The sequence below is a fragment of the Kogia breviceps genome, chromosome 4 (genome assembly GCF_026419965.1).
Source record: "Kogia breviceps isolate mKogBre1 chromosome 4, mKogBre1 haplotype 1, whole genome shotgun sequence".
NCBI lineage: Eukaryota > Metazoa > Chordata > Mammalia > Artiodactyla > Physeteridae > Kogia > Kogia breviceps.
In genome coordinates, this window is record NC_081313.1 from 19,761,160 (window position 1) to 19,770,886 (window position 9,727).

Genomic DNA, 9,727 nt, shown 5'->3' on the forward strand with positions numbered 1-9,727 from the left:
TAACTCTTTATATTCTTTCCCCTTCTACCAGGTCTAAATATATTTTTTGACCAAAGTAAAAAAGGGTAAATCACATCAATTTCTTTGAATGCCAGGGAGATGATCTCTGAGACTGTTCATAAAATAGAATCTGATTTCTCAAAATTTTGGATACGTGTTCTAATACAATGGAGAACAATATGCTGTAACATTCATGGTGTCCTCAGAACTTGCATGAAATCATTTTAGTTGCCTGACTTTAAACTGGAAATCTTTCAATGTCTGTAGAGCCTATGCGCCCAACAACTGATACTTCAGCAGCAGAACCCTAGATGTACATAGCTTTTCAGGGTTTCATCCATATATAATCCAAATTAACAGGATCCTTCCACTGTGTGGCACTGCTTAAGTACTTCCTGGTCAAATTATTTTATGATCAGATTCGTGAGTCAAATCTAGAGGGAAATTTCCTTATATTTCCTAACTAAGGATGATGCTATTGGTGACTTAATGTTTGGTATTTCCTAACCTGTAAGCATTCTTGACAGAAAAGTACTAGAACATTTGAAGATGATCACTGTTTCCCTCTCCAAGCATATTTGTTTATGTAACTACAGTGTTAAATAAGAGGAAGAAAAAATTAATAACTCCTCTCTATATCCCAAGCAATATTCTGTTACCTAAAAAACAGATAATGCCTGTATCTGAATTTTTCCTTCTGTAAGTTACAAAAACAAACAGATATTAAGTACAATTTCATTACTACTTACCACTGTTATTTTTTGTTTTACCTCCATTCTTATGCTAATATAATCATATATTCAACAGATATTTAATAAGGGACTAATAGGTAATTTTATAGAAAAATCAAAAAATAAACTACATTTGTCTTTGTTTTAAAAGAAATAATTTATAAGTAGACCATATCAGATATGACTATTTACTAATCTTTGTCAGTCTAAGAATTAGGGTAAGAGAAATGGCTTCTTGACAAAGCATGTCACGATCTGAAACATTTTAAAGAGGATTGTGGGGATTTTGTGTGATATCTTTTCATGTAAGAACATGAATTCAGGCGTTTTAAAGACGGAATTAAATACAAACATCAGCGAAAAAGGAAGACATGGATTCTCTATTCTACTCATGTGCTTTTATTATTATGGAACAAGAACCAACACAAAAAGCAATCTTCCTAGGAATGTAACTAGCATAAAAGAATAATAGTTTAACATTAGTTTTAATTAAGTGAACATTTCCTTAGCCAGAAATATTAGTTTCTTAGGGCTGCCATAGTAAAATTCCACAAACTAAGTGGCTTAAACAATGTAAAAGTGTTGTCTTACAGTTTTGGAGCCTGAAAGCCTGAAACTCTGGTGTCAGCAGGGCCATGCTCCCTCTAAAATCTGCAGGGACTCTTTTGGCTTCTGTTGGTTTGCCAGCAGTCATCGGTGTTCCTTGTTGCAGCTGCATAACTCCAATCTTTGTGTTTATCATCATGTGGCATTCTCCAAGGGTTTCTCTGTCTTCACATAGCGGTCTTATAAAACACTTGTCATATTGGATTAAGAGCCCACCTTATCCCTTAACCAGCTATACGTTCAATGACCCTATTTCAAAATAAGATGAGAGGTACTTGGGGTTAGGACTTCAATACCTCTTTTTGGTGGAATGCAATCCAACCCATAACACTTGATATTCTTTATTATTAACAACAACAACAACATAAACTAACTCAATTTATCTAGAATATTTTGTATACATTTGCCTGCAAACATTTTTGCTGGAGAATCAACCAAGCATCTCTGACATCCAGGGATATTATTGAATTGTTATAAGGGTAAAGAGGATGAATGCTCTGAAAATTTTGCAAATATATTGTATTGCCATAGGCAATGATTTATAATTATGGTATTTCAATCAAACATTTGCCCAAGTTGAGGGGTATGCATAACTCCTTGAGGAAAACCCTGGTGAGCTCTACTGATGCTGGAACTTTTCTCTAAGTAGAGAAGAGAAAATTCTGCAGCTGAAAGAAAATACAGCTTTCCCTTTCTAACCTTCAAAACACAATGACTTAACTCATGCCTTCTTTTGGATCTGAGATAACTCAATGGCGTCTACCGTAAAACACGGAATGCTGTCATGAACATAGTTGTCTTGACTTAAGTGTAAATTCTCCTTATGTGATAAAGAGAACTGTGCCACGAGTTGATCACAGTACAAAGCCACTGACAGACTCAGTGATTATCTTCTTGAACTAGCAGGAGACGGGAGCCTACATGATGGAATTCAACATGAAATACAGATGAAAACATCTCTAACATTTCATGGTAATAGCCAAATTCAGCAAAGATATTCAAAATATTTAACAACCATTCAAGAAGAAGCACAGGCCAATCAGAATAAATAGTGCCCTTAAATAAACAGTATGTCTTTATCAATGCAGACCAGCTGAATGTCTCTCCTAGGCAACAATAGCAATTGTATTTGTTATTTCTGTGGCTTTATATAACATTCTTCTGCAATAGGCATTTCTTGAATAGATTAGTAGATTAATAAGAAAATCTATTAAAATTTTAATTTTAATTTTGAGACATGATTAGTGATTCTTTTTGAAAATGTTTGTATTATTGGATGCTTTTAATTTATTAGAAATTTTAGAATATCTTAAAATAGGGACTGTAAGACACTTGCAAAATTAGTATCATATGAATCTTGTAGGGGAGCAAAATCTGCCACGCCAAAATGTGTCTCTTCGTCACAAGCATTATTTTAGGCTGATTTTTAAAAAAATTATTTTATTTTATTTATTTATTTTTGGCTGCATTGGGTCTTCGTTGCTGCACGTGGGCTTTCTCTAGTTGTGGTGAGTGGGGGCTACTCTTCATTACAGTGCGCAGGCTTCTCATTGTGGTGGCTTGTCTTGTTGCAAAGCACGGGCTCTAGGCATGTGGGCTTTAGTATTGTGGCACGCAGGCTCAGTAGTTGTGGCTCGCGAGCTCTAGAGCACAATCTCAGTAGTTGTAGTGCACGGGCTTAGTTGCTCCGCTGCATGTGGAATCTTCCCAGACGAGAGATCGAACCCGTGTCCCTTGCATTGGCAGGCAGATTCTTAACCACTGCACCACCAGGGAAACCCCTAGGCTGATTATTTTTCAGAAACTGAAGACTCTGGAAGTTTTTCTTTTTACCTTCCCCCTTAACTGCCTACAAGAATTTAGATAGAGGGTCTATTCCAAGAAGAGAGTTATCACCAAAGATAACTACAAAGATTATGAGCTGGTTTTGGTAGCCTCGGTAGAATTTAGCAAGGATTCTTTGTTCAAAGCCTTTTCTGTGTGCCATTATCTCTTCATGGGAGGAAAGCATTTCTTTACCAAACATTTGCTCTTCCCATCTTCCTGCCAGTTATCTTCCTTCCCTTTGAAGACCCAAGCCCCGCCCCCTTCTCCTTAGCTCAGGATAGCATATAAACCTCAATTGTCTGTCTTTGAGCCTCTTATCTTCAGGGTTTCTGTATATACAAAATTAAATTAAATTCATTTTTGTTTTGTTAATGTGTCTTTTATCACTTAATTATTAGAGCAGCCAAAGAACCTAGAAGAGAAGAAAGAAAAAGTTTTCATTCCTTACAATCTCTATTACATTCTTGAGTTTTTCCGAGATAATGCCAGGACACTGTTTCAAGTTAGTCATATTCTAATACATTCAATGAAATTTACATTATTTGTAATTTGAATATTAAAAATATTTTATATATGTTTATATAATATATTATATATATTATATCAATTGCACTGTAGTTTGCCAAGGTAGTTTTTCTTCCTTTGATTAGAAATAAACTGTGAGATATAGGCAATACTATCTTCCTAATTCAAGGAAAGAAAGTCTTCCTTGTCCTTTTTCCTGCATTTTTCTTAAAGGAGTATTGCTCAATAAGAGAGATACAATAATGTCATTGTTTGTTTTAAAATCAGTTTAATGTATGACTAAGGTACGAAAATGGAGGTTTTTTTTTTTTTTGTATAAGGTATTTTTCCTAAAGGTACTTATTTGGTCCATCTAATCTGCTTACCTCTCTAAGCCCAATTATGCCACCTTTAGTGATAAAATATTTAAATATTTATTGGGTGCCTTTATCATGAGCTTATAAAAACATTTTATTGTTATTGTTGTCATTATTGTTTGAAAGTAATATTACTCATTGCTTTGGGGGAAAAAGGGTCAGTTTTAAATAAAATGAACATATAACAGAATCTAGATTTTATTTCTAAAACACAGAAGAACTACCTATTTTCTAAGTTTGTATTTATACATTATTGTTGTGCTAAAACATTGAGGGCTACTCTAGTAGAATTTGGAGCATTACAAAAATCCTAAATCATGCCAGACAATGGTTTGTTCTCAAAGTTTCAGACATGGTTAGTAAACAAAACCCTATTTAATCCACTGCACTGAGTGAGAAAAATGTGTGAGTGTTTTGTGTGCTTCTGCTCTGGTTATAACTGGCATTGCTTTTGCTCCAGGAAGCTTTTCACCGAGTTTTAGTATTTTATTTTATTTTTTTGACTTGTGGACCCTTTTTTATTGTATTCACTTTGATGACCTGGTATAGACCAGTTCTAGTATTTTAAAATGAGTAGTTACTAGATCATAGGGGCACTTGTGTCTTTCCATTCAAGGTTAGCAGGACAACCTAGCCTCTATCCTCCTTCTTTCATCTCTCAGGATATTCAAACTAACAGAGGTAGATTTAAAAGAGATCATGATGCTACCAGAAAATTAATAGAGCTAATCAATGTATTTGATAAAGTAGCAGGATACAAAATTCATGCACAGAAATCTCTTGCATTCCTATACACTAATGATTAAAAATATGAAAGAGAAATTAAGAAAACACTACCATTTACCATTGCAACAAAAAGAATAAAATACCTAGGAATAAACCTACCTAAGGAGACAAAAGACCAGTATGCAGAAAACTGTAGACATTGATGAAAGAAATTAAAGATGATACAAACAGATGGAGAGATATACCATGTTCTTGGATTGGAAGAATCAACATTATGAAAATGTCTACACTACCAAAAGCAATCTACAGATTCAATGCAATCCCTATCAAACAATCACTGGCGTTTTGCACAGAACTAGAACAAAAAAATTCACAATTTGTATGGAAACACAAAAGATCCCGAATAGCCAAAGCAATCTTGAGAAAGAAAAATGGAGCTGGAGGAATCAGGCTCCCTGACTTCAGACTATACTACAAAGCTACAGTAATCAAGACAACATGGTACTGGCACAAAAACAGAAATATAGATGAAAGGAACAGAGTAGAAAGCCCAGAGATAAACCCATGCACATATGGTCACCTTATTTTTGATAAAGGAGGCAAGAATATACAATGGAGAAAAGGAGCCTATTCAATAAATGGTGCTGGGAAACCTGGACAGCTACATGCAAGAGAATGAAATTAGAACAGTCCCTAACACCATACACAAAAATAACCTCAAAATGGATTAAAGACCTAAATGTAAGGCCAGATACTATAAAACCCTTAGAGGAAAACATAGGCTGAACAATCTATGACATAAATCACAGCAAGATCCTTTCTGACCCACTTCGTAGAGAAATGGAAATAAAAACAAAAATAAACAAATGAGACCTAATGAAACTTAAAAGCTTTTGCACAGCAAAGGAAACCGTAAACAAGATGTAAAGACAACCCTCAGAATGGGAGAAAATATTTGCAAATGAAGCGACTGACAAAGGATTAATCTCCAAACTTTACAAGCTCATGCAGCTCAACATCAAAAAAACAAACAACCCAATCCAAAAATGGGCAGATGACCTAAATAGTCATTTCTCTAAAGAAGATATACAGATTGCCAACAAACATATGAAAGAAGGCTCAACATCACTGATCATTAGAGAAATGCAAATCAAATCTACAGTGAGGTATCACCTCACACTGGTCAGAATGACCATCATCAAAAAGTCTAGAAACAATAAATGCTGGAGAGGGTGTGCAGAAAATGGAACCCTCTTACACTGTTGGTGGGAATGTAAATTGATACAGCCACTATGGAGAACAGGATGGAGGTTCCTTAGAAAACTACAAATAGAACTACCATATGACCCAGCAATCCCACTACTGGGTGTACACCCTGAGAAAACCATAATTCAAAAAGAATCCAATAAGAACTAATAAGAACCTGTTGTTAAAAAACTAAATTAAGGGCTTCCCTGGTGGTGCAGTGGTTGAGAGTCCGCCTGCCGATGCAGGAGACGCAGGTTTCGTGTCCCGGTCCGGGAGGATCCCACGTGCCACGGAGCGACTGAGCCCGTGAGCCATGGCCGCTGAGCCTGCGCGTCTGGAGCCTGTGCTCCGTGACGGGAGAGGCCACAACAGTGAGAGGCCCGCATACCGCAAAAAAAAAAAAAAAAAAAAAAAAAACCTAAATTAAATAAAATTTGAAAAAAAAATATTGATCACTTAGACTTGTCACTATGAGCCACAAAGGTTTTTAAACCCTATAAATACATGTCTGTTGGTCTCCTTGTACATGACCAAGCTGCCTAGGGTTTGTGTGCCCTTTAACAAGCTCCTGGGAGGAGGTGGGTTCTTGGTGTCAGATTGTAGAGCTATTGCAAAAAAAAAAAAAAAAAAGAGGCATATACCACAATGTTCATTGCAGCTCTATTTACAATAGCTGGGACATGGAGGCAACCTAAGTATCCATCAAAAGATGAATGGATGAAGAAGATGTGACACATATATACAATGGAATATTACTCAGCCATAAAAAGAAACAAAATTGAGTTATTTGTAGTGAGGTGGATGGACCTAGAGTCTGTCATACAGAGTTAAGTAAGTCAAAAATAGAAAAACAAATACCGTATGCTAACACATATATATAGAATTTTTTAAAAATGGTTCTGCAGAATCTAGGGACAAGACAGGAATAAAGACATAGAGGTAGAGAATGGACTTGAGGACACGGGGAGTGGGAAGGGTAAGCTGGGACGAAGTGAGAGAGTGGCATGGACATATATACACTACCAAATGTAAAATAGATAGCTAGTGGGAAGCAGCCACATAGCACAGGGGGATCAGCTCAGGGCTTTGTGACCACCTAGAGAGGTGGGATAGGAAGGATGGGAGGGAGATGCAAGGGGGAGGAGATATGGGGATATATGTATATGTATATGTATAGCTGATTCACTTTGTTATAAAGCAGAAACTAACACACCATTGTGAAGCAATTATACTCCAATAAAGATGTTAAAAAAAATAAAAAATAAAAAAACGAAAAGAGATCATGAGATATTTTCCTGTATGAATTTTAAAAATATGTTTGTTTATATTGATGTGTTTAAAAATATCCTGGCTAATACAAATTAATTTCTCCAAATATTTTGCTTAATTTATTTATTTTTGATTCACTAGACATATAATTTAAGTTGTTGATTCCTAAATAACAACTCAATGTACTTTTAGTACATTCTTTCAAGGTGATAACTAACAATGTTGATTATTTCACTTAAGGCAATTATCAATTCTTAAATGATTTAAGATTAGCACTGACTCCACCCGTGATCTTGCCCTGGGAGTCCCAATGTCACCAAATGCTAAGACTGACATTATCTTAGAAAAAAATTCCCTCAGCCTCTCCGCCACCTGTCTTTGTGTCTTGTTATCCACTTTACCATTCTACCATCTGCTGCACCACTGAAGTGACCTATAATTAAGAACTTTGAAGAAAATCCACTCTAAATTATGATTGGACACAGTCTTTCATGGCCCTTAAAATATAACATTGTTTCTGGTTTTGCTATTAGTCAAGAATTCCGTTGCATGGGGGCATCGAGAAGACTGGCATGTGTATGGAATAACCTTACTGTCTTAATGGCCACTAATTATGAATTTTGTTTTTCAAACAACACAGATATATGAAAACACACAGCTGCTTCTCCAAGAAAGAAGATGAAAGATTTTATCTTGTGGAGATATTTTATTATATTTCCCTCCTGGGAATATGATATGTATATTTGGTTTTACTTAAATAATTTCTGTACCATGAAGATACTTTTAATTTTCTTTAAAAGCTGTACTATAATTTTCTTATTAGTATATTTTACATATAATATAGAATGTTTTGGCCATGTAAAATATGTGTTTTGAAAGGAAAACAAGAACAGCTAATCTGGAAAACCTGCTTTAAGAGATAAATTATGTAATGTGCATAATATTGTAAAATTTCATGAATTTTATTTTAATATCTGCATTCCAAATGCCAGATGTTCCCATAATGATAAATCCTGTGAGAAGAGGAATTTTTCTCACTTTATTTTTAATGATTTCAAAATTTATTCAACTCACAGATTTGCAAAACACACTGCAGATATCTTCTTGAATTTCCATATTTTCTGCTTCTTAAGACAACACATTGCCATTTGGAGTAACTTTTATGGCAAATTAAACTATATCATTTGGAAGTATAATGTCAAACATCACTAAGTTAAAGGGAGATTTTAAAAAGTGTTTAGATTATTAAAAACAATTGAGTGAACTCTCACTCTTATAAACCCTTCTCACCTAGAAATAGCATGGCAGATATTTTTAACAGATCTCCTCTAAACATGCTCAACTACGTAGGTGCTGCTTGAAGCCTCAGCACAGTCTCCAGGCATGTCCTTCAACACCTCTAGGCTTACATCCCAAGCCCTTCATCCACTGTTGTATAACTATCACTGCTAGAGTGATCTTAGCTAACAGTGAATCAAAAACTCTTTCCAAACTCCTATTTCTTATGTTGAAGTTTTAGACCTTTGGGAAATACATCTCGAACCAAACTCTCCTTCACCTCACAGTCCATCAACAATGTGAACATAAGAACATAAGTTCTGCTTTCCAAACTAAATATTTCTAACTCTTTTTTATAGCTCCTGAAATAACAAGAATTTTGTAATACTTTTAACATCATAGTGGTACTCTAAGACATACAATTTTTATGTTAATATGCTGACGAATTGTCATATTGTATGAAATAAATGGATCTTTACCCACTTTAAGCCATTACTGCTGATCATCTGAGTGAATAATGAAGAATCTTATGGTGAATAAGGCATATGAGTGGAGAGATAACTTAGTGGATGCATCTAATTCCTCAGTGCCTTAAATATGTATATATGTTTTTATATATGGTATTAAAATCATGTTGACAGACAGCTATCATAGTTATTCATCGGCATCTGTGCATATAGTTATGCTATGTAATCTTGCTATATAGTCAAGAGGGACAGACAGTAAATTATGCATTTAATAGATTGTCTCTACTTTTCAAAATACTTGTAACAAAACATATGTGTATGTATGTATACACATATACATATACAAAATATATACATGTATACATATACAAAATAATTATAACAAAATATATGTGTATGTACATATGTGCACTTATATGCATGTACAAACACACACACCTACACACACATACATACATTCATATAGTACATGTTATATGAAGACTGTTGTCTGAGGAAGTTTCTGAGATATGGTCCAAAATATTCACTATTATATTCAAATTTACTGATCTTTGAATGACAAAAATAATTAAATTTAACCCCAATGGAGTGAAAACACCATAAAGATACTTGTGTCCTCCTTTTCTTATTGTTTATTCTTCCTCACTCATTTTAGATAAGTCAATGAGCAGAAATGAAATGAACATGTGAGACT